We start from the raw sequence: 27,500 nt of genomic DNA on the forward strand, positions 1-27,500 counted from the left end.
CATTGGTGAGTGCTCACTGAGAGCACATTGGTGAGTGCTCACTGAGAGCTTACTGGTGAGTGCTCACTGAGAGCTTACTGGTGAGTGCTCACTGAGAGCTTACTGGTGAGTGCTCACTGAGAGCTCATTGGTGAGTGCTGGAACACCTGTTCTCTTGGTGTTCCGTCTTCAATGTTCAGTTTTTTAAAGTTTCTACTGATCGTAAGACAAAATATCTTGTTGTAACATGTTGCAGGTGTCTACGACTGTGAAGACAAGAACATTTCTTGACACCTGTGAGTTCTCTGGATGCAGAGATCTTACAATGCTCAAGAAAGGAGACGCTCTACATAAGCTTCACTGGCACGTTTCGCGCTGCGTAGATCTTTATTAAGTCGTGACTACACGAAGCGAAACGTTCTCCCACTGATAACTTGTTCAGCAATGTCTCTTCTTGCATGGCTGAATATATACCCGCATTGAATGTACAGAAAAAGCTTGTAGTGTTGCCATAAATTCAGACAAGCACGTAAATTACAGGGAACGTTTGAAGTCCATTGACCTGTGCTTCTTGGGACATCAGTGAGAATGATGCATCATTCACACCTGGGAAATCCTACAGCAGTTGCTCCCGAAGCTGTACACACAGAAATCAGAGCAAGAGGCTGGGCAGTCAGTGCAAAATGCCCCAATGAAAAAACAGGTACTGTGAGTACACTGAGAGATAGAACAATAAGTGTAAGCGGCTTAAGGCTTCTCAACAGCTCTCCTTCGTACATCATAAGACTTACTATAATAATAATAATACTAATAATAATAATCTTTATTTCCACAAATACATGTACAATCGAGCTACGTGACTAACAGACTCCTGGCTGTCTTCAAGAGGGAATTTAAGTTCCTCAGAGGCATTTCTTGATCAGCCGGGTTGTGGTTCGCACGTCGGACTGCGTGCGGCCGTCAGTAACAGCCTAATCCTGGCCTTCCTGTTGAAGGCGAGAGTTGAAATCAGAGTGAGGGAACTGAATAGAAGTATTGTGGTGTCAGTGTTGAGGGTGAGAGATGGATTTGTAGTGAGAGGAAACCAGGGAGAAGTATTGTGGCCTCCGTACTGAGGGTAAGAGATGGATTTGTAGCGAGAGGAACCTTCAGAGAAGTATTGTGGCCTCCGTGTTGAGAGTGAGAGATGGATTTGTAGTGGGAGTGAATTTTGGAGAATTCCTTTTAGCAGTTTACAGTTAGGGTCATAAAAGTGTCACCCTGCGAGACTGTAAATGGACCCTGGAATACATATATTGAAAACATTACATTTTACGGCCTGACCTAACAGTGAGGAAATCACAACCCAGCGGATAATGTTAGTTTGAATAGAAATGCCTAGCGCTACTGAGCAGGTTATGGCATTGGTTCGAATCCCCTCCCCCACCCCACCCATCCACATAGTGAATTTTGTAAAATAACGTGCCTACGTTGGACTCCGTATAGTTAGCACAAGCAGCCTGGTTGGTTAGGCTATTAACCAGGCCTGGTGTAGGACCGGGTCGTGGGGGGGGCGGTGACCCCCCAGAGTTGTCTTCAGGCAACTTTTAAGTCGCCGTCTTTCTCCTCCCTCGTGGTCTTTCCTTCCACAGTATCCTCCTCCTCCCTCGTGGTCTTTCCTTCCACTGTATCTTCCTCCTCCCTCGTGGTCTTTCCTTCCACTGTATCTTCCTCCTCCCTCGTGGTCTTTCCTTCCACTGTATCCTCCTCCTCCCCGTCTCCTTCCCCCGACTCCTCTCCTCCCGTGGTGGATGGGTTCGCGAGGCTCTGACCTGAGGATAGGTGAGAATGGGAAGGAAGAGGTAGGGGAGGGATGGAAAATTGGAAGAGGTTGGGAGGGTGGAGCAGGAGGTGGGTTAGCAGAGGTGAGTGGCCCGACCACTCTGGAGCGTGATGTGCAGAGGTACTGCAGGGGGTTGTGATGGAGCGAGATGTGCTGGAGTCAGCAGAGTAGGGCTGGTTCTCAGATATCTGGTAGGAGATGGCTGGAAGGGCAGTGGTGCCTAGGAAAACAGGGTCGTTTTGGAGCCACACCCCAGCTTTAGCTAAAGAGCGAAGTGCTGGGGGACTTTAGTTGCTGATAGGTGGTGATTAGGTAACTGAGCTGCTGTTGGAGCCGTTGATGACTGCGTTGAATTTTGCTCTTGAGAGGAGTAGTACATTCATTTTGGAGTTGATGTGCCTTTTGTCGTTGAGGATGTCGAGTATGGATTCTTGGGTTGGAGGTGGATTTCCGTGGCAGGTGAACTTTGCAGTGTTGTTTTGGAGTCGTTGGCTAAGTTCTGGGAAGGGCATAGCTCTTCTGTATGATTTCGTTGTGTAGAACGTGGCACCGTCGTGTTTGAGGATCGGTAGGGTTGCTGGTGGTGGTTGAGCTGGGCGAGTCGGGGTTTCTGATTGGTCAGTAGCGGTAGGGGTGGAGGCAGGTGGTGGTGGGCTCTCGTTGGTGGGTTCTTCCGAAGTCTCAGAGGTCTCTGGTTGGGGCATCTCAGTATCGGGTGGAGGTTGAGGTAGCGGTGGAGCAACGGCGGTGTTGGTGACATTTGCAGTGGATCTGAGAATCTCAGTGGAAGGTGGTGATGCTGGGAATGTAAAACCCGGCATGTTGTTGAGCTTAAAGAGTTCGTTGATGGTGGTATTGAAGGAGCCAGTCTCAGCTACGTTCTGTACATGGGCATACATGATGCAGTAAAGAATTTTGGTGGAGTCACCAGCAGGAGCTGGCAGGGAAGTGGTGGAGGCTGCTTGCGTGGCTTGTAGGATCTTGGTGGTGTCTGCTTGAAGCTTGGTGATAGCGGCATATGAGATTGTGGGTTGGGCTTCTTTTGTTGATGGAATTGTTTCTTGGCTATGTCTCTTCTGGTAAGGCATCTGGCCGCGAGAGTATGGTGGTCATTCTTGCAGTTCAAGCATTTAGGTGGTGCGGCAGTAGTGCAGTTTTTGAAATCGTGACCCTCGAGGCCGCAGGTGGGGCAGAATTTCTTGTCCTTAGCAGTGCAGTCTTTGGTGGTATGCAGGTATGAGTAACAATTGTAGCAGTGTGGGATTTGTACGATTTTTTCTGCTTCAATGAAGGTTGGGTTGATGTGGAAGTAGTGAATAGCCAGGCCCTCAGCGAGAGCTCTGGCTGCCATGTTGACGTCACTGAAGGTGACCTTCAGCATGGATGAAGCATTGGGTATTTTGGTAATGTAGTCCACCTTGGCCCAAGGGTTCTGTGCTTCGATAGATTTGATTTCTTGAGTAGCCTGTGCAGTGATGAGGTTGTCGAGTCGCTTGAGGAATACAGTTCTCCTGGCCCTCAGAGCTGGGGAAGTCAAGATAAATCCCTGATCTCGTAGAGTGGTAGTAGCAGTAGTGGTAAGTAGTTTCTCGGCCTCTGTGTCGTCAGTGCAGACGACAACGAAGGCCTCTTTGAGCGATAAAAGACTGCCCCACTCGCTGGTTTAATCTTTACCCTGTTAGAGTAATGCATCGTGAATATGTAGTGTTCCCCTCCCCAACGGGGATCGTAGGGATGTCTAAATTATTCTCATGTGCTCTCGAGTAGAGGCGTCTTCTGATTGGTCACCGCGGTGACCAATCGTCCTGTCATCTCCTTCCACACGTCTCTCAGGGGACAGTCTGTGAGTCACTTGGAGTGTCGTTACTCAGCTCTAATTGTCCAAACTGCCATCATCAATGACTTACTCTGACTCTAAATGCGATAGATTGTAGGGAAGCAGGCGATGGTCGAAGCCAAGGGGGGAGAGAGAGAGATGGGACGAGGTAGGTAAGTAGGGAGGTAGGTGAGTGGGTGAGTAGGTAGGGGAAAAGGGGGAGAATTCACAGGAGGAAGATCATGCTTATCACAGCTGCTGAACCATTACTAGAAGATAACAGATACATTGGAAGAAAATCAAAATACAGATGTAGTATGCGTGGACTTCGCAAAGTCATTTGACTGACGCGGTCATAGTGATAGTACATAGTCATTTGGTAAAACGGGGACAGTAGGCAAATGGATATTCGTCTTTCTGATGAATAGAACAGAATCAATAGTGATAAAGCAAAATTTAGCCTTAGCAAAGTAAAAAAAAAATTCCTCGGAGCGGAAAGGCGAGGTTCCGCTTCATATCTTCATGGCAGATATAGATAAAAACACTAGCCAGAGCTTCGTATCATTATTTACGGCTGATAAGAAAATCATGGAAGTCAAGTGGGTGGAAGACAAGGAAAACAATGTAAGAGTCTTCTACTGGGCTGCAGAAAATAACATGGTGTTCACTGGTGATAGGTTCCAATTGTTCATGAGGAATTTGGAACCTAAAAGGGCCACTGTATACAAAACTGGAGGACAACCACCTTTTATAACGAAAGGAACACGTAGAAGATCAAGGTGTAATAATGTCAGTTGACCTGTCATTTAGGGAACACATTAAAGCTTATGTTGCAAATGCCAGGAAAATGACAGGCTGGATAATGAAAACTACCAAAACTATTGCTGTTGGTGCCATTATTTAAATCACTTGTGCTATCTCGCTTGAAGTACTGTTCAGTGTGGACGGCTGTGTTCAGGGCAGATGAAATAACGGGGCTCGAACAAACAGATATCGTTTACCGCCTGCAAAGTACTGTATGCGTAATCTTTGGACCGAGAGTTAGAGAGAGAGAGAGAGAGAGAGAGAGAGAGAGAGGGGGGGGGGGAGATGCATGACATATCTGGAAGATACCGCAGGGCCTGGTACAAGACCTACTACCATATCACTTAAAGGTGGTACGATTTTTAGTTAATATGCTCTGTGTGTGTGTGTGTGTGTGTGTGTGTGTGTGTGCGCGTGCGTTTGCGTACACAAGCGCACACGCACGTTATTAGTTACCTGTTTTCTACCTGGAGTATACCTGGAGAGTGTTTCATGAGTCAACGCTCCCGCGGCCCAGTCCGTGACCAGGCCTCCCGGTGGATCAGGGCCTGATCAACCAGGCTGTTACTGCTGTCGACTTCTTGCCACACCTTATCTACCGTTTGTTTAACTATGTAAGTCTGTAGAATGTGCTCCTCCACTATGTGTTGTAAATATTTTTTCTTTTTCAGTTTTCTAAATATTTTGAATCTCTCTCTCTCTCTCTCTCTCTCTCTCTCGAACCTGTTGCTAAATATCTCCCGCCTCCCCCACCCTCCCCCTTCCATCCCCACTCGCCCCCGACCACACAATATAGCAAAATCTCAGTCCACATTGACAGGCGTGAGGGGTATATATGATTTAATAGTTACCCCAACTCCAGTGGGGTGTCGGGAAGCTTGCAAAAAGTGCTTCTGGCCGACAGTTGTGTCCAGCCACTCTCCACAGACCGGAATCATTCCCATTCTTGTCTTCTGGTGAACCGACGGTGTTGCAGGGGTTACATTCTTGTGAACCCACAGTGGTAGAGGGGTTACATTCTTTTGAACCCACAGTGGTAGAGGGGTTACAGTTGTGTGAACCCATAGTGGTTCAGAGGTTACATTCTTGTGAACCCATAGTGGTTCAGGGGTTACATTCTTTTGAACCCACAGTGGTAGAGGGGTTACATTCTTTTGAACCCACAGTGGTAGAGGGATTACAGTCTTGTGAACCCATAGTGGTTCAGGGGTTACATACTTGTGAACCCATAGTGGTTCAGGGGTTACATTCTTTTGAACCCTCAGTGGTAGAGGGGTTACAGTTTTGTGAACCCATAGTGGTTCAGAGGTTACATTCTTGTGAACCCAAAGTGGTACATGGGTTTGAGTGGTCTACCCGGAGTCTACCTGGAGGGTGTTCCGGGGGTCAACGCCCCCGTGGCCCAATCCTTGACCAGCCCTAGCCATGAGAGCCCAGTACTCGTCCCCATTGCTTCCTTATGTAGCGAGGACTGTGGGGAGGGTCATTCTCTGGAACTCTGCTTGTTCTTTCAATAATTGCGGTGCTGAGATACTACGCAACAGTACCGTCAGGTGGACTTTCTGAGAGGCCACGGTATTTCCAGAGATCTCCTGTGGATCCAGGAATGGTGACCGTGAAACTCTCACCATTCTTGTCGGTTCATCTTCGTCCTATTCTTGAGATAAAGTATCAGATGCTCACACTCTTACATAGACGGGGCCCAAGACTGTTCAACAGGCATAAGGGAAATTACCAACAGACCTCTGGTTGCCTTCAAGAGAGAGCTGGATAGATGCTTAAAGTTAGTACCCGATCAGCTGGGCTGTGGTTTGTACGTTGGACTATTTGCGGTCAGCAGTAACAGCCTGGCTCATCAAGCCCTGATCCACCGGGAGACCTGGTCAAAGACTGGGCCGTGGGGGGCGTTGACCCCTGGAACTCCAGGTAGACTCCAGGTAGGCAAGGTCTCCTGGAGCTATGTCCTGGACAGGGTAATGGGCGAGCTGAGAAAGTTAACACTGCTTGATATCCTGCTTTGACTTTTGTGTATGTTAAGTTAATTTATCTTCTCTGTGAGAGCTATGATGTCTGGGGTTGCGTTTGCTATTCGTTCTTTCAATTCGTCTCTCTTGTTTGATATTCCATTCACGTTCGTGTACCATACCAAACCTTTGATATACCTTCGAAGACTTTCGAGAGTTTTCTTACTTTCGTACCCAGACCCTGGGCCTGGCTTGTTTAGTGCTTGCCTGATCATGCTGTTACTGCCGGCGGCCTGCTGGCCCACATATCCAGCACAGCCTGGTTGATCTGGCACTTAGAGGTGGTACCATCTTATTTTACTTAATATGCTGTGTGTGTGTGTACTCACCTAATTGTACTCACCTTATTGTGGTTGCAGGGGTCGAGACTCAGCTCCTGGCCCCGCCTCTTCACTGATCGCTACTGGGTTCTCTCTCTGCTTCCTGAGCTTTGTCATACCTCTTCTTAAAACTATGTATGGTTCCTGCCTTCACTACTTCACTTGCTAGGCTATTCCACTTGCTGACAACTCTATGACTGAAGAAATACTTCCTAACGTCCCTGTGACTCGTCTGAGTCTTCAGCTTCCAGTTGTGACCCCTTGTCCCTGTGTCCCCTCTGGAACATCCTATCTCTGTCCACCTTGTCTATTCCCCGCAGTATCTTGTATGTCGTTATCATGTCTCCCCTGACCCTTCTGTCCTCCAGAGTCGTCAGTCCGATTTCCCTTAACCTTTCCTCGTACGACATTCCCTTGAGCTCTGGGACTAGCCTTGTTGCAAATCTTTGTACTTTCTCTAACTTCCTGACGTGCTTGACCAGGTGTGGGTTCCAGACTGGTGCTGCATACTCCAGTATGGGCCTAACATACACAGTGTACAGTGTCTTGAACGATTCCTTATTAAGGTATCGGAACGCTATTCTCAGGTTTGCCAGGCGCCAGTATGCTGCAGTGGTTATTTGGTTGATGTGTGCCTCCGGTGATGTGCTCGGTGTTATGGTCACCCCAAGGTCTTTCTCCCTGAGTGAGGTCTGTAGTCTTTGTCCACCTAGCCTATACTCTGTCTGCGGTCTTCTTTGCCCCTCCCCAATCTTCATGACTTTGCATTTGGCTGGATTGAATTCGAGAAGCCAGTTACTGGACCACATGTCCAGCCTGTCCAGGTCTCTTTGCAGTCCTGCCTCATCCTCGTCCGATTTAATTCTTCTCATCAACTTCACGTCATCTGCGAACAGGGACACTTCAGAGTCTATTCCTTCCATCATGTCGTTCACATATATCAAAAATAGCACTGGTCCTAGAACTGACCCCTGTGGGACCCCGCTCGTAACAGGCGCCCACTGTGATACCTCTTCACGTACCATGACTCGTTGCTGCCTCCCTGTCAGGTATTCCCTTATCCATTGCAGTGCCCTCCCTTTTACATGCGCCTGTGTGTGTGTGTGTGTGTGTGTGTGTGTGTGTGTGTGTGTGTGTGTGTGTGTGCGTGCGTGCGTGCGTGCGTGCGTGCGTGCGTGTGCGTGCCCACACGAGCGCACACGCACGTTAGAGAAGTAGCTTTATATCCATTAATGTTATATTCCAGAACTTGACCAGCGAGAGAGAAGAATAAAAAAAGTTTGTAAATGGTGAAGTTGGCAATAATTATCGTCAGAAGTTAGGACGCCGCTTTACCAAAAAAAAAAAAAAAGAAGTTAGAAATGAAAAGCTAGGCTGGCGAAGCTGTTGTTCAGATATGTTTCCTTTGCTTTGATAAGAGAGGCTGTGTGGCCAGACATGACGACGCTCTCTACCCAACAACCAAATTGTCGCCGCCGGGTGGGGAGAGAGGCGGGAAGACTTCCTCTGGGGTGAGTGGGGAGACTTCCCCTGGGGGTGGGGGACTAGCTGTGGGGGGTTAAGAAAACTATCCGTGGGTGTGGGGAGACTAACTGTGGGGCTGTGAGGAGACTAACTGTGAGGAGGAGGGAAGACTGTGGATTTATTGTAATAACAGGAGAGAGAGAAATCCCCCCCCCTCTCTCTCTCTCTCTCTCTCTCTCTCTCTCTCTCTCTCTCTCTCTCTCTCTCCTCACAATATTAATGTGTTTCATTAATATTAACTCGCCATTCCTCTTTCTCGCTATTTTTATATTGTTCATTTCTTTCTTGTCTCTACGTTCCTCTTTTATCCTTAAACATTCTCCATTCCTCTTGCCTTTATTCAACGTTTCCTTCCTCTTGTCTATCTTAATGCTTCTCAATTAGTCTTCCCCATCTCAACATTATCTTTCATGTCTCTTACATTCACCATCCCTCATGTCTCTCACATTCACTATTCCTCATGTCTCTCACATTCACCATCCCTCATGTCTCACATTCACCATCCCTCATGTCTCTCACATTCACCATCCCTCATGTCTCTCACATTCACCATCCCTCATGTCTCTCACGTTCACTGTCCCTCATGTCTCACATTCACCATCTCTCATGTCTCTCACTTTCACCATCCCTCATGTCTCTTACATTCACTATCCCTCATTTCTCTCACATTCACCATCCCTCATGTCTGTCACCTTCACCATCCCTCATGTCTCACATTCACTATCCCTCATGTCTCACATTCACCATCCCTCATGTCTCTCACCTTCACCATCCCTCATGTCTCTCACATTCACTATCCTTCATGTCTCACATTCACCATCCCTCATGTCTCTCACATTCACTATCCTTCATGTCTCTCACATTCACTATCCCTCATGTCTCTCACATTCACCATCCCTCATGTCTCTCACCTTCACCATTCCTCATGTCTGTCACCTTTACCATCCCTCATGTCTCTCACCTTCACCATTCCTCATGTCTGTCATCACCATCCCTCATGTCTGTCACCTTCACCATCCCTCATGTCTCTCACCTTCATCCCTCATGTCTCTCACCTTTACCATCCCTCATGTCTCACCTTCACCATCCCTCATGTCTCACATTCACCATCCCTCATGTCTCTCACATTCACCATCCCTCATGTCTCTCACATTCACTATCCCTCATGTCTGTCACCTTCACCATCCCTCATGTCTCTCACCTTCACCATCCCTCATGTCTCTCACCTTCACCATCCCTCATGTCTCTCACATTTACTATCCCTCATGTCTCTCACATTCACTATCCCTCATGTCTTTCACATTCACAATCCCTCATGTCTCACCTTCACTATCCCTCATGTCTCTCACTTTCACTATCCCTCATGTCTCTAACCTTCACCATCCCTCATGTCTCTCACATTCACTATCCCTCATGTCTCACATTCACCATCCCTCATGTCTTTCACATTCACAATCCCTCATGTCTCTCACCTTCACTATCCCTCATGTCTCACCTTCACTATCCCTCATGTCTCTCACCTTCACTATCCCTCATGTCTCTCACCTTCACTATCCCTCATGTCTCACATTCACTATCCCTCATGTCTCACATTCACTATCCCTCATGTCTCTCACATTCACTATCCCTCATGTCTCTCACATTCACTATCCCTCATGTCTCTCACATTCACTATCCCTCATGTCTCTCACATTCACTATCCCTCATGTCTCTCACATTCACTATCCCTCATGTCTCTCACATTCACTATCCCTCATATCTTTCACCTTTACCTATCGTCTTGTTTTTCCTTTATATTGGAAAACTCAGCAAATGATACTGAACGATTACGAGGTGTCAGTTGTTTGATCCCTATTGAGGTGGTCCAGGAAACACCTGTTATTACCTGTGTTTTGTTATTATTAGTGTTTTGTGTTGGTGACGGTGTTGGTGTGGTGATTCGTTTTGGTATTTGTGATAGTGTTAGTGATAATTGTTGGTGATGGTATTGGTGATTGTTGGTGTTGGTGATAATTGTTGGTGATTGTGCCATGCTACGTGTATGTTACATTTTGTTCTGCGTATGTCACACTCCCATACAGGCTGCCTCTGGACCAGTGATCCAGGTGCTAAAGATTTAACGACCAATAAGGGCCCTGTTGTTATATCAGTACCTGGGTTCATCGTCCAGTCACAGACAACCCTGGCAGAGCTGTGAACCAATGTGGTTCACTTGTTACACCAGGTTTAACAGACTTGTCTGGGCTGCTGGTCGATCATGGTGCTTTGTCTGGCTGCTTCCTTTTTGCCTCTGAACACCGTGTTGTACACTTGCTCTCACATTTCTGTATATATTGTAAATAGTGTACACATTGTAAGTACCAGTTTGCTTATTTGGTGTGCAGGCTGTTATACACTTCGTAATAGTGATGGTGTTGGTGGTAAGTGTTGGTAGTGAGGGTAGTGGCGATGTTGGTGATGATAATCACCTTACTAGAGCAAGTCCGATCGACCAGTCTGTTGGTGTTGGCCTCACGTAGGCACCACAGCCCGGCTGATCAGGAAATGACATGAGGAACTTATCAAGTACATTCACGGAAACAGCCAGAGGTATGTCAGTAATATGTCTGTTATATAGAGTAAACAGAAGAGGGTATCAACACACTGCTTATGTAGTCACCTAGAAATAACAGCGGCTTTTATGATTATGATAGTGGTAATTGTGAAGCTTGTGGGGGGGGGGCTGTTTCTGTCTCTCTCAGTATATAGTAAGTCTTTGTTCCTCTCTCTCTCTCTCTCTCTCTCTCTCTCTCTCTCTCTCTCTCTCTCTCTCTTGCAGGAAAAGATTAAAAAGTATTTTTGTAATTATAACGTCGCCTATAACTCCCTCTTGCATGAAGGGTTTGCTCTTCCCACCTCTCTCCCTTTTCCCATTTTCTTGCTTCTCTTCTCCTTTTCTCCCCCCTTTCTCTTTTCTCAGTTCTCTCCCTCTTCATTTTTTCTTCCTCCTTTCTCCCCTTTCTTCCTCTCTCCATCTTCTCATTTTCTTTCTGCTTTCCTTCTTCCCCTCTTCATCATCAACTCTCATTCTTTTCACCCCCTCTTTTTTCCTATTTCTCATTTTTGCCCTTTTCTCCTTCGTCTCTTCTTCGTTTCTCCTTCGTCTCTTCCCCTTCGTCTCTTCTTCGTTTCTCCTTCGTCTCTTCCCCTCTCTCCTTCTTTTCCTCCCTTTGTTTCAGTGTCCTCTCTCCAATTCCTTTGGTGTTCTCTTCCCTCTCTTCCATTCATATGGTTCTTTCCATCTCTCCTATTTATCAAATTCTCTCTCCATTTTCTCCCTCTCCTCCTCCTTCTATTTTTTACACTCGCTCTCCCTTCACTCGGATTTTTTTATTCAAAGAATTTTCACCTTTATATTTTTCTGAGGTGGAACACATTTACAACATGCACAAGGACGGTGTATCAAGCCTGCAGTACTCTCCGCACTGAATGATACATTGGGACGGTGTATCAAGCCTGCAGCACTCTCTGCATTAAATGCACTGGGACGGTGTATCAAGCCTGCAGTACACTCTGCACTGAACGATGCACTGGGACGGTGTATCAAGCATGCAGTACTCTCTGCACTGAATGATGCACTGGGACGGTGTATCAAGCCTGCAGTACTCTCTGCACTGAATGATGCACTGGGACGGTGTATCAAGCCTGCAGTACATTCTGCACTGAACGATGCACTGGGACGGTGTATCAAGCCTCCAGTACTCTCTGCACTGAATGATACACTGGGATGGTGTATCAAGCCTGCAGTACTCTCTGCACTGAATGATGCACTGGGACGGTGTATCAAGCCCGCAGTACTCTCTGCACTGAATGATACACTGGGACGGTGTATCAAGCCTTCAGTATTCTCTGCACTGAATGATGCACTGGGACGGTGGATCAAGCCTGCAGTACTCTCTGCACTGAATGATGCACTGGGACGGTGTATCAAGTCTGCAGTACTCTCTGCACTGAATGATGCACTGGGACGGTGGATCAAGCCTGCAGTACTCTCTGCACTGAATGATGCACTGGGACGGTGTATCAAGCCTGCAGTACTCTCTGCACTGAATGATGCACTGGGACGGTGTATCAAGCCTGCAGCACTGAATGACTATCATCTTAGCTTCTATGATTATAATCAAACGCATCACTTTCACGGAGGGCTAGGTCAACCAGGCTATGTAGGCTAGCGGGCTGCTAGCAGCAAGAGCCTGGTTGAGCAACCAGTTAACAATTAAGCCTGAAACCAGGTTGGGTTGCAAGAGCAAAGAAACAGGTAAAATCATCTTATTTGTGATTGCATTAGTTGAGTCTCAGCTCCTGGCCCCGCCCTTCCGCTGGCAGCTTTTGGGTTTTCTCCCTCAAGGAAGGTTCCTTGATGTTGGTGAGGGGCTCTTGATTTAGGGAATTGGATCTGTGCTCCAGTTCCCCGAATTAAGCCTGAATGCCTTCCACATCCCCCCCCCCAGGCGCTGTATAATCCTCCGGGTTTAGCGCTTCCTCCTTGATTATAATAATAATAATCTCCTGGGTTCGGTACTGGTGCTGCATACTCCAAGATCGGCCTGACAAATGTTCTTATATAGTGTCGTAAATGACTCTTTGTTGAGGTTCCTGAAAGCTATCATTAAATTTGTCAATCTGATGTTGCGGCTACTCGGTTAATATTCCTCAGGTCATAGACTTACACTGTTCTTCTACCCGAAGTTCATCTCTTTCCCTCCGAGTCTGTTATTTCTCGTCTTTTTTTCGCTTCCCTAATTTTCGTAACTTTGCATTTGCTGGGGTTAATTCCTAGTAGCCACTTTTCACACAATCCTGTAGTTTTTCCACATCCATTTGTAGTCTTTCTTTGTCTGCTGTTGTCAGCATCCTTCTCATTAGTTTCATATCGTCAGCAAACAAGGTACCCTGACTGTTTCTTCAGTCATGTTGCGTATGGTTTGCAAAAAAAGAATACTGGTCCCAGTGTTGACACTTGTGGAACTCCAGTCGTCACACTTGCCCATTCCGACATTTATTCCCACAGTAATACGTCGTGTATGGTTTCCTTCATGTTACGTATTCCTTGACTGTAGTGTTCTTCCTGTTATTCCTGTCTGCCCCTCTAGCTTTTGTTCCACTGTCTTATGCAGTATTGTATAGAGACTTACTTTTAGTCCAAAAACATAGTCCATCCGTCCCTCTCTCTCTCTCTCTCTCTCTCTCTCTCTCTCTCTCTCTCTCTCTCTCTCTCTCTCTCTCTCTCTCTGCTACCTAACTTTCGTTACCTTATCATAGAACTCCAGCAGATTTACGAGACAAGATCTGCCATCTCCAAAATCGGCACCCTTGTAGGTTTAGTGCTTCTTTGATCTAAAACCGGTTCATTTCCTGGTGCTCCACTATTCTTCTGATAATCTTCAACTTAATTACATACTATGCAGGTCGATGACACTGGTTTATAGTTTAATGCTACGTGTCTATCCCCTTTTTAAAAATCAGGACTGTATTCACTGTTTTACCAGCGATTGTTGCAGATAGTTACTAGTGGTTCAAACTGTTCCTCTGCTCCCTCTCTCGGAACCCACTGAAAGTTGTTGCCTGCTCCCATTGCGTTCGAGGTATCTAGCTTACGCGGTAGTTTCTTTACCTCTCACCCCGTAGTGTGCACTGTGTCCAGTACTTGTTGGTTATACTGTTTTTACTCCCTATCAATATTCCTTATTCCACTGAAAATACCTCCCTAAATCTTACGTTCATCTAGCAGACGTCCTGGTCATTTCTATTGAGTTCCCTTCCTTCCTTGTTCAACCTTATTACCTGCTCTTATATAATTGTCTTCTTTTCTGATGTTGCTGTGTAGTAACTTTGGCTTAGATATGGCTTCGATGCTGTGTCATCATTTTGTGTATGTGTGTGTAGAATTGCCTTATAATATTATATTGCAGAAGCGCTAAATCCGTAGAGGTAATATATAAAGTGCTTTATATATTTTAGGAGTTCCGTTCAACTCTCCTTACTTCCTCTTTATTCTCTCTCCTCTCCCCTCCCCTCCCCCGTGTGTTCTGAAGTTGGTTTAAATAAGACGTATGGTAGTCCTTCCGTGTATTCTGAAACTAATTTCAGTAAGACAAACACAGAGTCCTCGTGTGTTCTGACGTTACTTTCAGTGAGACACACGGCGCTCCTCCGGTGTTCCGGGGAGCTCTCATTACCCTGTCTTCATAAGGACAATGAAAGACCATATCATTTTTCAAGTGAACTGGAATCCTTTCTGTGTGTAGGCTGGTGCCATCCCTGGTAAAGCTCCTCTCTCACACTGACTGGGTCTCCCATTGTCCAGACCAGGGATGAGAACCTCCCTCTTCATCAAAGTCACATTCCTTCTTATTGTAGTAAGAAATAGCTTCAGTGGCGGGGGTTTAAGATGAGAAAATGGGGAATTAGGGGAAAATGACGCGAGGTTTGGGAATGGGGGGGAAAGGAAGGGGGGGGGAGGAAAGTTTAGGATGGGGGAGGGGGAAGAAAAAGTCGGTGATTGGAGTTTGGAAGGAAGAAGGGTGGGCCCTCCGTCTCCCCTGTGGCTCCCAGGATAAAACTTTCCCATCCTCTATAGTGACACTTCCACTCTGTGAATGACTCCCCCCTCCCCCAGAGATACGCACCCCAGAGGGGTTACACCTGAAGGAGGTCACCCCCAGAAGCTTCCTCCTCCAGAAGGTTCCTCCTCCAGAAGGTTCCTCCCCAGATGGTTCCTACCCCTTTCCCCCGAGCAAGGTTTTAGATAGTGATGACACTTACCAGGTAGAGGAGTATTAAGAATAATCAACACGGTTGATGACTTACGTTCTTCGTACGTGTCGCTCCACCACTCCCCACTACCTTCAACTAGCAAAACCCGGCTTTGAGGGGGAAGCAGTCGGCTAATGGGGTTTAAAACCAATCGACTCTACGAGGGTTATTAAAGCTGCATGTAACCTGTTCACCACCAGTCAAGAATACTTTAATCCCTAAAGTTGGAATGGGGGGGGGGGGGGAGACGATCCCAGACTTCATCGCAACAAAACACAATCGCCTTGTGCATTAAACAATAATGACTTTTCAACAATTTTAACTATTTAACACACAGTCCTAATATATGACAAACATATTCATAGAATCACCATGAATTACCTCATTTAGAATTGTTTAGGCAGGATAGGTGTTTAACGACAGTTCAGTTATCAGTTTCGTATTGATCAGGTCTGAGTGTGAGCCACTGTCATCACACTCGTCCATAACTTTTCAGTATGATGCGTTAACATTTCTATAAAATAAATGTGCTAATCACACACACAAATTATAAATACGCATAGAGCAAAGTGCTTGTTTTGCTAGCTAAACCAACAGCTGGTTACCCTGTAATGGAGCACAACAGTGGTGGGTCAGTACAACACTGGTGGGTGAGGGCAACACTGTTGGTTATGGTCATGCAACACTGGAGGTAGCATGCAAGCCACTACCCCTCCTCTCTCCCTCCTTCCCCTCCCACAAGGCACTATTAGGTTGGTGTAATTAACGTGGGGATAAAATACTGTGGCGGCCTACTGTGAGGAGACGGTGATCTTGGCTTCTCCAGTCATTAATTGGGAGGTCAGGGTCGCCTAGTAGTGGCGACGGTACCACGGTAAGAAAGGGTTCGGTTTCTAGCGTATATTGCCATGTACTCCAAGGCACTGTCCTGGTACCTTTCCTATTTTATTCCCTCAAGGGAGGTTCCTTGACGCTGGTGAGGGGCTCTTGATATAGGGAATTGGATCTGTGTTCCAGTTCCTTCCATTCTCCCCACAGACAATGTATAATCCTACGGGTTTAGCGCTTCCCCATGATTATAATAATTTCCTGTTTCTTATCCTCGTAGCAGATATTGATAAAAAAAACGGTCACAGTTTTGTATCATCATTTGCAGATGCTAAAATAAGCTCGCTTCTTTTTGATTATAATAATAATAATGAACTAAAATAAGAATGGAAGTCACTACTGAAAAATTGCGGGAAAATATAAGCAGTGTTTTCCATTGGGCAGTGGAGAACAACATGACGTTCAATGGTGATAATTTCCCTCTGCTTAGATATGGAAGGAATGATGAACTGAAAAGGAACACTGTCTACAAAACTCAGAGGCTCGTCAGATACAACGAAACACATGAAAGACCTGGGAGTAATTATGTGAGCTAATTTTTCAGAGAACACAGTAGAACCAAGGTCACGACAGCCAGGAAGATGACGGGGTGGATAATGAGAACTTTCAGAATAACTTAAATATTGCCAGTGGTGACACATTTTAAATCTCTAGTGCTCTCAAAGGAACAAAAAAAAAATCAAGAAATTGAGACGACCCAGAATGCATCTTTTTTCATAAATTCATTTTACTCGACAAACTGTCTCTGTGACAGTAACACACATTCATCCACGCAACACCAGGGAGTCTCCTGAAATGTGAAGTACATGCCATGAGCGTGGTGGCGGTGGCGGTGGCGACGTGATGGCGGTGGCGGTGTAATGGCGGCCGCCGCCTCACCAGCTCTACTGTGATTAATCCTTAAATTGTAGGCCACATTTCTGGTTGATTGGCGTGTGTTTGGCTCACCCTGAAGGTGGTTGTTTGGGGGTCGTAGACCCCCCCTCCTAGCCAGAGGGTGGCCGTTTGGGGGTCGTAGATCCCTTCCCTCCCCTCCTAGCCAGAGGGTGGCCGTTTGGGGGTCGTAGATCCCCTCGCCTGAGGGTAATTGGGGTCGTAGCCTCCTCGCTTGAGGGCGGTCAAATGTCACAACTATTACTATTTCTACTACACTGGTTTGTAGGTGGTTAGCTGAGGTCGTAGCGTCTTGTTAATTATATTGTTTGTAGAGATGATACTTTGGTCTGTGTGTGTGTGTGTGTACTCACCCATTTGTAGCTGTAGGGTTCGAGTCTCAGCTCCTAGCCCTGACTCTTAACTTGCCAGTTGTTGAGTTTACTCCCGCCTATCCTCGTGGGTCCTGTCATACCAGTTGTATGGCACCTGCCTCCACAACTTCGTCATGAGGTCATTCCCTTTCATGAACACCTCGGGCTGAAGAAATACTCTCATGACATCCCTGTGACTTACCTGTGTCTTTAACTTCCAACTGTGCCCTCTTGCACTTGTTTCTCGCCGCTAGACCAATGTAACACCAGCGTGAGAGATACTGGCAGTCATATTACTTACAGATTAGATTTTGCCGCCGAAGAGGCTAGTTTATTGTGTATCCCATATCCATCCTGTGAACGGTAGCACATGAACATACTGATACGCAAAAGGCCCGGGAACTAGGAACACTGAGAATAGAGAGCTAAGTCTCACATCACTAAAATATGGAAAAACTAGAAGATGAAACAAAGCTCACCAGACGAGCCTGGCCCATGGCCGGGCTCCGAGAGTAGTAAAACTCTCGAGACTCATCAAAGGTATATCAGAGGTATATATCAAAGAGTCGGGATTTAGCCAAACCAGGCAGTTACCGAGTAAAGTCGGGGCCTAAGAGCTGTAGTTCAACCCTCTCAGATAAAGAGTTCAGCACACACAAATATTAACATAAAGAAACAATGATTCAATTCGCTTAAAAATTTCAATTTATTTAGATGGCTGTCTCCCCTCCCCTATGATTTAGTGTGTGAGGGGACGTGAGGGAGGAGGATCACTGTTGAGTGAAGGAAGGTGGACCACCGCTGAGGGAGGGATGATCACTGTTGAGTGAAGGAAGGTGGACCACCGCTGAGGGAGGGAGGGTCACTGTTGAGTGAAGGAAGGTGGACCACCGCTGAGGGAGGGAGGATCACTGTTGAGTGAAGGAAGGTGGACCACCGCTGAGGGAGGGAGGATCACTGTTAAGTGAAGGAAGGTGGACCACTGTTTGAAGGAGAGGGGATCACTGTTGAGTGAAAGAAGGTGGATCACTGTTGGAGAGGATCACTGTTAAGTGAAAGAAGGTGGACCACTGTTGGAGAGAGGATCACTGTTGAGTGATGGAAGGTGGATCACTGTTGAAGGAGAGAGGATCACTGTTGAGTGAAGGAAGGTGGACCACTGTTGAAGGAGAGATCACTGAGTGGAGGAAGGTGGATCACTGAGTGGAGGAAGGTGGACCACTGTTGAAGGAGAGATCACTGAGTGGAGGAAGGTGGACCACTGTTGAAGGAGAGAGGATTACTGTTGAGTGAAGGAAGGTGGATCAGAATGCAGATGTAATATACACAGACTTTGCAAAAGCATTTGACAAATGCGATCATGGCGTAATAGCCCATAAAATACGTGCTAAAGGAATAACTGGGAAAGTGGGGAGATGGATCTTCAACTTCCTAACAAATCGAACACAAAGAGTAGTGGTCAACAGAGTTAAATCGGAGGCTGCCATAGTGAAGAGCTCTGTTCCACAAGGCACAGTACTCGCCCCCATCTTATTCCTTATCCTCATATCAGACATAAACAGAGATATACACCACAGCACCGTATCATCCTTTGCGGATGATACTAGGATCTGCATGAGGCTGTCATCTGCTGAGGACGCGGTTAATCTCCAAGAAGATATAAACAAAGTTTTCCAATGGGCAACGGTAAACAATATGATGTTCAATGAGGACAAATTCCAACTACTCCGTTATGGAAAACTGGAGGAGATAATAACTAGAACAGAGTATACTACTGACTCCGGCCATACAATAGAGCGGAAAACTAATGTAAGGGACCTGGGAGTAGTAATGTCTGAGGATCTCACTTTCCAGGATCACAACAGTGCCACGATCGCACGTGCAAAGAAAATGATAGGATGGATAATGAGAACTTTCAAAACGAGAGATGCCAAGCCCATGATGATCCCTTTCAAATCACTTGTTCTCTCTAGGCTGGAATACTGCTGTACATTAACATCTCCATTCAAAGCAGGTGAAATCGCAGATCTAGAGAGTGTACAGAGATCCTTTACTGCACGTATAAGTTCTGTCAAGCACCTTAACTACTGGGAACGCTTGGAAGCACTTGACTTGTACTCGTTGGAACGCAGGAGGGAGAGATATATCATAATCTACACTTGGAAAATCTTGGAAGGAATGGTCCCAAATCTGCACACAGAAATCACTCCCTACGAAAGTAAAAGACTGGGCAGGCGATGCAAAATGCCCCCAATAAAAAGTAGGGGCGCCATTGGTACACTAAGGGAAAACACCATAAGTGTCCGGGGCCCAAAACTGTTCAACAGCCTCCCATCAAGCATTAGGGGAATTGCCAATAAACCCCTGGCTGCCTTCAAGAGAGAGCTGGACAGATACCTAAAGTCAGTGCCGGATCAGCCGGGCTGTGGCTCGTACGTTGGACTGCGTGCGGCCAGCAGTAACAGCCTAGTTGATCAGGCCCTGATCCATCGGGAGGCCTGGTCATGGACCGGGCCGCGGGGGCGTTGATCCCCGGAATAACCTCCAGGTAACCTCCAGGTATGGAGAGAGGATCACTGTTGAATGAAAAAAGGAAGATAATGTCGTTGTTGGATGGGAGAATAGAGGGAGACAGGGCCGGTGTTGTGCAGTAGGAGGGAGTGAGGTTGTAGTCCCCCCCCCCCGTCTCACCCCTCCACCCACATATTTCCTGGCCCCACCCCTCTACTTTTCGTCTAGATATTCAGTCATCAGTCCATCTTAAGAAGCAGAGACGCTCAACAACCTCTCATTAGTGAGGTATAAATATCCGAACATCTTTCCTCTGTAGGTTTTGTCTGCCGTAATCAGCCTAAAGATTGACGACCGAAGTGAGTTCTTCGTGAACGAGGCGCAAAACGCTACAGATCTCTCCATAATCTCTGATATAACAGCCTGGCTGATCAGGGCATAATTCACCATGAGGCTTTTTCTCAGACCGGGTCGTGGGGGGATTGACCCCTGAAACCCTCTCCAGGTATCACCCACTTCGAAGAAGCCATTGACTGCATGCCCATGCACTCCGTCCCAGGCACTGACTCATGGAACTCCATATTCATCAAGAATTGCGAGAAGACATTATCACGTGCCCTAAATATTGTATGGAGGAGGAGGAGACGGCTGGATACGGGAGTCATTCCACAGTCACTGTAAACCACTGATATAGATAGCCCCACTCCACGAAGGTGGCAACAGAGAAATTGAAAAAAAAACAAACTCAAGAACGATTGTGCTGATGTCCACATTATCAAGAATCTTGAAAGGGTTTTAAAGAGCAATTCCTATATCATATTCCGCCATTCATCTCTGTACCGGACTGAGGAAATGTTTCCTGTGAAAACCTTTCGTCATTTGTTGGCGAAACGTTTCCACAATTAAAGATTCCCAAATGTTGCGGAAGTGTGTAATTCTTCAACTAGGAGCATAATCCATCAAGCCAGCAACCTGGAGTCCTGGTCTGGGACCGGGCCGCCGGGGCGGTGACCTCAGGAAGCGACTACAGGTAACCAAGTCTTCGTCCTGAAGGTCTACTGTAAGTTTTGTCTGCTCCAGAGTCTTTTCCCCAAAGGCTTTGTCTATAGATTTCGTCCGGTGCGGGCAGGCAGAGGGACAGGCGGGCGGAGACATAGGCAGGGAACCGATCGAAAGGGATTCCAACCCTGGTGTCTCTAATCAGTAATTACAGTGTTGGCAGAATATGAAGTCTGCTATTACACAGAGAATTGTCATAACAGACTCACTGATGAAACATTGCTATATATGTCGTGCCGAATAAGTAAAATTTGTGATTTTTGGCTTAAATAGCAACTCACTTCTTGCCGAATAGGGCAGGCGAAAATTTGTGTATGTAATAATTTCGCAAAAATCATTTTGAACCTAACGAAAAAAAATATTTCATTGTTTTTTCATTATTAAATTATAGTAAACTTGTATAAAATGTATTTAGTTGGATTAGGCTGAATTAAATTGTGCTTGTTATAAGGTTAGGTAAGTTTCCTAAGGCTCTTTTGGTATAAAATCATTAATTTTTATATTAACATATCTTTCAATGTATAAGAGAAAATTTTAGAAAGGACTTAATTTTAAATGAGTTCTTGCTAATTGACCTATTCGGCACGACATTTATAATAAATGTCGTGCCTTTCTAAAATTTTCTCTTATACATTTAAAGATATGTTAATATCAAAATTAATGATTTTATAACAAAAGACCATTAAGAAACTTACCTATTCTTATTAAACCAGCACAGTTTAATTGAGCCTAATCCAACTAAAAATATTTTATACAAGTTTACAATAATTTAGTAATGAAAAAGCACAATGAAATATGTTTTCTTCGTTAGGTTCAACATGATTTTTGCGAAATTATTATTACACACACACACACACACACACACACACACACACACACACACACACACATATATACATATATATATATATATATATATAATATATATATTTATATATATATATATATATATATATATATATATAAATATATATATATATATATATATATATATATAATATATATATATATATACATATATATATATATATATATATATATATATATATATAATGTCGTGCCGAATAGGCAGAACTTGCGGTCTTGGCTTAAATAGCAACGTTCATCTTGCCATATAGGGCAAGTGAAAATTTGTGTATGCAATAATTTCGCCAAAATCATTCTGAACCTAACGAAAAAAATATATTTCACTGTGTTTGTTTAGTATTAAATTATTGTAAACAAATCTAAAATATATTTAGTTGGATTAGGCTAAAATAAATAGTTCTTGTTATAATAAGGTTAGGTAAGTTTTCTAAGATTCTTTTGGTGCAAAATTATAAATTTTTACATCAACATTAATGAAAAAAATATATCTTTAAACGTATAAGAGAAAATTTTTGAAGGGACTTAATATTAAATGAGTTCTTGCTAATTGACTAGTTTTACATATTCGGCACGACATATATATATATATATATATATATATATATATATATATATATATATATATATATATATATATATATATATATATATAAAGGGAAAAAGACTGGGGCCCGGGACCGAACAAGTTCAACTAAAATGAAAAAAAAAAAACTTAATATGGTTGATAATGGCATATAAGAATAAGTGTGTTTGTGTGGGGTGTGGCCATCATCACACTTGCCGGCGCCAGTATCAAGCCCTCTATTCACTACCACCGTGCAAATAATGCAGCCATTCTCCCTGACCTCCAGAAAACAGTGACGGGCGCTGCCGGCCACGTTATTTCTCCAGTTTTCACGGTAATATACTGGGTTCCAACGCCTTCCTTAAGGGATGTGTAAAATTAGCTTTCGTAAGAAGTTTTATAAAGACCGTTCATTGTTTACAAAGGTTCTTAGACTAAAACTATGGAAAAGTCTTTGAATTTATAGTTTAGGCTGCGAATGCTGCCTTGGTTAATAAAGTAACGATCGTTATGCCAAACAAGATTAGTGTAAAATCTCTGTTGCAGTAACTCTGAGAAAATCCGTCTCTACATAAACAGTTTTCAGTGTTAAATAACAGTAAGTAAATTTTGGCGTGCCAAGGATAGGCTGGATTGTGTTTGCATTACGTTGGTTATGTAGGCTGGTAAAATAAGCTACATAAGGTTGGAAAGTTAATTTTAGTGAAAATTTAACAATTTGCAGAGTATAGATAATTCATAAAAAATATATCCATTAATGTCCGAAGAAAAGTTTTCGAAAAGAACTTTTACAGGCGTTGAGTTTAATTGACCGACAATGCTTAAAAAATAACGAGAGAAATATGCAGTTAGTAACTATAGTGGAAGAGTCCGATGAACCCTGAACACGGTTACCTAGTCTGGGCTCGCTGGTAGCTACTGCAAAATTGGTTTTGTGGAGTAAATAAACCTCGGGTGAAATAGGAAGGCATAAATACAATCAGAGAAAACTATAAAAGATATGAGCTTACCTTTTCAGCAATTCCGAGTCATACCAAGAAAAATGGTGCAGCCAATGGAGAGATTTGTAGCAAGACTCCATCATTGTCCCCCCCCTCCCCCAAGTAGCGTGCCCTAGGAAACCTGGGCTGCAATAATTGCTGACAAACTGGGTGGTGAGAGGCTGCAAAATGGCCTTCCACAGGGTAGGCAGGCTCGGCAAACTTTGCTCTGGCTTGTAACTTGACTTTATAACGGTGAAGTGTGAGATCACCAATTACCTATTTGGAGCTTCTGTAGCAGAGCAGTATGTGTGTTGTCCCGTCCTCGTTATTGTTTTTGCTACTGTTCATGTTTCTTCTGCTGCCGCTGCTGCTACTCCTGCTGTTTACATTTTTTTCCCATCAATGCAATCAGCAGTAGTCGGCTATCAAACTTTCCCACATTAATTCCACTTCAGTGGTTACCATACAAGGTGTTAGACGTATTCACCTCGCCAGTGTGAGTAACCTCATCACATCACCCCTGACATGGAGTCTGTGAATGCATATGATAAAACAAGAGTGATAACTAATGAAATAAAGTCAGTAGGTATTACAGGATTTGGAGAAATGTTCATACCGATTTCTAGCAAACAGATCACAAAAAGTAAAAGTCAGAAAAAAAAAATCCAGTCGTAACGAGGTGGAAAGTTTAGTACCTTAAGGCATGGTCCTAGCACCCTGTTTCTCATCCTATAACAAATTGATAAAACTCACCAAGTACAACTTCATATCAACCTCAGAAAGCAATATCAAAATATGCATGAATTCTGCCTCGGTAGAAAAGACGAATAAAATGCAGATAACAAGTGTCTTACGTTTGACAAAGAAAAATGTCATGATGTTCATTGGTGGCAAATTCCAACTTCCTAGACACAGGATGGATGAACAACTCAAAATGAGCACAAGGTGCAAAACAGAAAAGTCATCTCAAAGAATGAAGTAACAAGTAAAACAAACATATCGACGGTCACAAAAATTACAAGTTGGATTACGAGAACCTTCAAAACGAGATGATGATACTCTATATCTGTTTTACTGTTGTGGCTAAAAATAATGTTCTGTACTGACAGCTTTTTTTCAGGGCAGGAGAGATCAGTGCTGAAAAATGTATAGAGATCGTTTATTGACCACGTAGTGAAGAACACTTCTTAAGTACGTCTTATCACCTCAACATTTCGAATGTGATCTCTGAAGTGGAGAAGAGAAAGATGCCTGATAATATATAACAGTTAAAATACTTGAGGGTCAGTTCACAACCTTTACACTGCCGTAACTTCTTAATGGAGTGAGAGATACAGGAGGAACTGTAGAATAAAGCCAGTGAAAAGCAGGGCTGCTATAGGCATAATTAGAGAACACTGTTAACATCCGTAGTCCAACATTGTTCAACTTATCACTGGATATTTGAATTATTGCTGGAACATTTGTTGATTTTCCAGAGGAAATTTGAACCATTTTTTGTAAAAAAAAAAAAGGATGGCTATGTAGGCCGCAGCTAGCAGGCAACAACAGGCTAGTTGACCATCGGTCATCTTGGAAAGCTTGCTTCAAGCAGTGCTCCCAGAATTCATTAACCGTTTTAAAACTGTTACAGGCATGTCAATCAGGAAATGCCAGGTCAACCAGGCTGCGGTGGATTTGTGGACCAGCGGGTCGCCAGCAGCAGCAACAGCCTGATTGACCAGGCAATCAACAAAGAAAGCGTCTCCCCAGGCCAGGTTGTGAGGGTAGTAGAAAAACTCTCGAAACTGGTGACAAGTATGTCACAGGTCATGATAAAGCATGTAGCGGAGCGCGTAGTTATTTCAGCAGTGTAATGGGACCATCATCGGGTGAGACACGGAGGCAGCGTCTTCCACACAAGATGTGATCTACGCTCATTCCTTTCAATATGATTGCCTATTAGCTTTTAACGTCTGGGATGTAACATTTTGGGAAGCAATTTGCGTAGTTTTGTTTCCCCAACATTGAGGGCGCACGCACGCGCTCACTTGTTTACTCACCGATACTCGCCTGTTCGAGTTTACCAGAGTCAAGTCTTTGTCTCCCTGACCTCGCCTCTTACTGCTAACAGTTGTATTGGTTCCTGGTCCTGTCTTACTCTTGAAAGAATGTGGTAATTAGTAAAGGGTTCTTGGTCCGAGGAATTGGAGCTAACCTGTCGAACCTGATTACCCTAACACACCGCCTTGGCTTCTACTGAGCTCTTCTCCGTGGATATTATCACAATAATAGTGAAAACGTGAACGGAATTTATCTCCAGCAGTTCCTTAGTCCTGAAACAGAGTAATTCTGACTTCCCTGGATTTCATGTGTGGTGGTACAGTGTACCTGTGCCGCCTCCTGTTTCTTCCTTACGTTTCAGTTTGTCAATTTCGATCCTATCAGTCCCACCGAGTGTTGGGTTCACAATAATTTGTTTCTTTGCAAAGCACTAAATAACATTAGTGTTCCAGTCATCTGTGGGTTAAGTAATAACTTCTTGCACAAAATACATACTGTCCAGCATATTTTTTAACGTTGTCAGTCCAAAAATACTGCACTGACGCACTTGCGTTTTCTTGTCTTATTATCGAGTGACTGCGTAGAAACTAGTAGATTCCAATCGTTCCTCATTGTTTCTCCCTCAGTTCTGGTAAAGACTAAGATCCAATACTAACTGTTTGTCACTTCAGTTATACACGGGTTAATGTATAAATAACTTCTGTTATGCACAGCCTGATGTGTAAATAACGTCAGTTATACGCAGCCTGATGTGTAAATAACGTCAGTTATACGCAGCCTAATGTGTAAATAACGTCAGTTATACGCAGCCTGATGTGTAAATAACGTCAGTTATACGCAGCCTGATGTGTAAATAACGTCAGTTATACGCAGCCTGATGTGTAAATAACGTCAGTTATACGCAGCCTGATGTGTAAATAAACCTTCGTTAAATTTAGGAATTGTATTAACAGTTCATTTCCAGTTGCATCCATCACATGCAGGTGTATATGTGCCTGCCGGTGTATATATGGCTGCAGGTGTATATGTGCCTGCAGGTGTATATATGGCTGCAGGTGTATATGTGCCTGCCGGTGTATATATGGCTGCAGGTGTATATGTGCCTGCCGGTGTATATATGGCTGCAGGTGTATATGTGCCTGCCGGTGTATATATGGCTGCAGGTGTATATGTGCCTGCCGGTGTATATATGGCTGCAGGTGTATATGTGCCTGCCGGTGTATATATGGCTGCAGGTGTATATGTGCCTGCAGGTGTATATATGGCTGCAGGTGTATATGTGCCTGCAGGTGTATATATGGCTGCAGGTGTATATGTGCCTGCCGGTGTATATATGGCTGCAGGTGTATATGTGCCTGCCGGTGTATATATGGCTGCAGGTGTATATGTGCCTGCCGGTGTATATATGGCTGCAGGTGTATATGTGCCTGCCGGTGTATATATGGCTGCAGGTGTATATGTGCCTGCAGGTGTATATATGGCTGCAGGTGTATATGTGCCTGCAGGTGTATATATGGCTGCAGGTGTATATGTGCCTGCCAGTGTATATATGGCTGCAGGTGTATATGTGCCTGCCGGTGTATATATGGCTGCAGGTGTATATGTGCCTGCAGGTGTATATATGGCTGCAGGTGTATATGTGCCTGCCAGTGTATATATGGCTGCAGGTGTATATGTGCCTGCCGGTGTATATATGGCTGCAGGTGTATATGTGCCTGCAGGTGTATATATGGCTGCAGGTGTATATGTGCCTGCCGGTGTATATATGGCTGCAGGTGTATATGTGCCTGCCGGTGTATATATGGCTGCAGGTGTATATGTGCCTGCCGGTGTATATATGGCTGCAGGTGTATATGTGCCTGCAGGTGTATATATGGCTGCAGGTGTATATGTGCCTGCCGGTGTATATATGGCTGCAGGTGTATATGTGCCTGCAGGTGTATATATGGCTGCAGGTGTATATGTGCCTGCAGGTGTATATATGGCTGCAGGTGTATATGTGCCTGCCGGTGTATATATGGCGGCAGGTGTATATGTGCCTGCAGGTGTATATATGGCTGCAGGTGTATATGTGCCTGCCGGTGTATATATGGCTGCAGGTGTATATGTGCCTGCAGGTGTATATATGGCTGCAGGTGTATATGTGCCTGCCGGTGTATATATGGCTGCAGGTGTATATGTGCCTGCCGGTGTATATATGGCTGCAGGTGTATATGTGCCTGCCGGTGTATATATGGCTGCAGGTGTATATGT

At 44.8% G+C, this 27,500-nt stretch overlaps 1 protein-coding gene across 5 annotated transcripts in view; it reads left to right on the plus strand.

Annotated features, from left to right (window-relative positions):
• Window positions 1-27,500, plus strand: part of Camta (Calmodulin-binding transcription activator) — an 891,447-nt gene that overhangs the window by 560,819 nt on the left and 303,128 nt on the right. The gene's annotated exons all lie outside the window — the stretch shown is intronic.

Source organism: Cherax quadricarinatus, chromosome 39, assembly GCF_038502225.1.
Source record: "Cherax quadricarinatus isolate ZL_2023a chromosome 39, ASM3850222v1, whole genome shotgun sequence".
Taxonomy (NCBI): domain Eukaryota; kingdom Metazoa; phylum Arthropoda; class Malacostraca; order Decapoda; family Parastacidae; genus Cherax; species Cherax quadricarinatus.